Source organism: Cavia porcellus, unplaced genomic scaffold, assembly GCF_034190915.1.
Source record: "Cavia porcellus strain 051 isolate PalLab524CR breed Dunkin Hartley unplaced genomic scaffold, mCavPor4.1 scaffold_19, whole genome shotgun sequence".
Classification (NCBI taxonomy): domain Eukaryota; kingdom Metazoa; phylum Chordata; class Mammalia; order Rodentia; family Caviidae; genus Cavia; species Cavia porcellus.
The window spans coordinates 14,809,756-14,812,071 of NW_026947502.1; positions in this window are offsets into that span (position 1 = coordinate 14,809,756).

Below are 2,316 nucleotides of genomic sequence, written 5' to 3' on the forward strand. Positions count from 1 at the left end.
GAGTTCGATACCTGGTACCAATAAAAAAGAAAAAGACAAAAAAAAGAAAAGAAAAATAAAAGACTAACTCAAGCAAGAAAAAATATTGTTATGAATGTGGATCCCATGGGTACCACAGACGAAAGAAGCATGTACGCTGTACAGCCGCCACCCTCCCTGTCATTTTAAAGGTGGACGGCTGTGATAATCAGGAACCTAACTTCATTCTCAGGTCTCTGTGTGTCAGGTCTACATGAAGCTCTGTAAAATCCTTTCAGTCATCTTCATGCCAGAACTTTCATAAGGCAAATACAACACCCCTCTTTGAAGGATGAGCATCAGAAAACTAAGATCTTATCTAAAACCTGAACCCCCAATTCTGTTTTTTTGTTTTTTATTCTTCCATTTTATTCCCCACAAAATGCCAAGCAGCAATAAAACTTAGGTGAACGAGGTTTCAAGTGTTGATGGAAAACAAGAACAAATACAGATGAAGAGCCTTTGTCTTGGAACAATACTTCTAGCCCTGGAACTGATGCACGTAGCTTATTAGCCCAGCTGGAGATCCCAGAAGTGTCTTGGGAGTGGAGAAGGAACAATACATTTCTAATATTTGGTAATTATCACGAGACAACTTGCTTCTTGTTTACACTTAAACTTCAGCACAGAGGAATGCCACTTATTTTCTCTCTCAGCATGATGCATGTGACACATTCAGCCAGCTGCCTGCCTCCCGGGGCTCCTGCACCCTCTGGGAGTGAGGACTTGGCTCTGCCTCTGCTGAAGGGGCTGCACAGCTATGCATCCTTCCTGCCTTTGCTTCTTCTTCCTAAAATGCTGCAGGCAGCTGCAGCACCATGCAGTGGGGCAGGAGACAAAATAAGACCCCAGACATCCATCCAACAAAGCTATGAAACCAGACCAGGCCACAGTCATTTGCCATTTTATCATCCTTAGAAGACAGCTAATGAGTCAAAGAAGCAGATGGTGAAGAGCCTGGATTCAATACTGAGTAATTCTATAATTAACTAACCTCTAGGGGACTTAATTTTTTCACCCATAATATGAATGTAATAACAGCACCTCACAGGCATATAACAGTGGTTACCATTTATTAAGCACTTGTTATGTTCCAGGTGCTGCTGTAATGCTTTTTCTTGTAGTCCTTTGGACATCGTTATCTGAAACATGCTGTTGCTCCATTTTACAGAAGCGGAAACAAAGAGATGATGCTCAAAGACAATTAGTTACTTGCCCAAAGTTACATAGTTAATAAAGGAAGCTAACCACTGGAATCTAGACTAAGTATCTCACCATTAAGGAAAAAAATTAGCACAGAACTTGTACAAGAAACATTTCAATAGACATTAGCTAAAATCGCACTGATTTCAGTATTAGTATTCAGTCCTGGTTGAGTGCTGAGCTGAGGTGCTTTTAACTTTTCAACTTCTTTTATTACTTATTTATGGTAAGATAAAACACAGATCCAGGAAACTTTACAAAACTGTTGTATGGTACAATGAGTTATAAGACACACACAGCGTTAGCTACCACCAGGTCAAGAATAGAACTTGCCAAGTCGTTCCAAAGCCCACAGTGGACGCCACCAGATCACACCACTCAGCAAACATAACTATGACCTTACTTTATGTGAGAGTAACTCTATTCAATATGCTTTACATTTTATCATCCACTACACACACATGTTAGTCTTCAGCATATGTTTTTGTGTGTTTCTACTAACCTACAGATTTCTATCACCACTTTACCCCACCGCTCACCCTGTTCTTTCTTTTTTTCAGTTTTCCCAGTTTGCTCTCTGAGATTTCCTTATTCTTCCCTCTCCCCCAATTTTTAACTGGCTTTCTTTTTTATCATTCCTATGACCAATATCCTACTCAATTTTTATTCTACTCTCAGCATTTTTGCCCTCTGATGGACTCATGTCCTGGAAGGTGGTCAGTTTGGGAAGTTCATGGCAGCTAACCTGCTCCAGCTCCTCTATTCTTTCCCCAAATCCCTACTGGCCTGGGGAAAACACCTCCTTGTTTTAGCTACTGCTCTCAGATTGATCCATGTGTTCTTCATTAAACATTTGCTGCCTACTTGAGGTTCCTCCAGTTCTCAGATCTACTGGACACACCCTTTGCTTTCCCTTCATCTTGGTGCATGAACACTGACACCACGTGAGTACTACAGCAGTGACTTCTTTGTCACTACAGCTGGTATTCTGGGATTTGTGGAAATACCTTGCCCTGAATTATTTTTCTGACTTTGTTATGTAGTTCCTCTATTTTAGGTGGAAATTATGCTATTGTGTTCATCTTCCAAAATTCC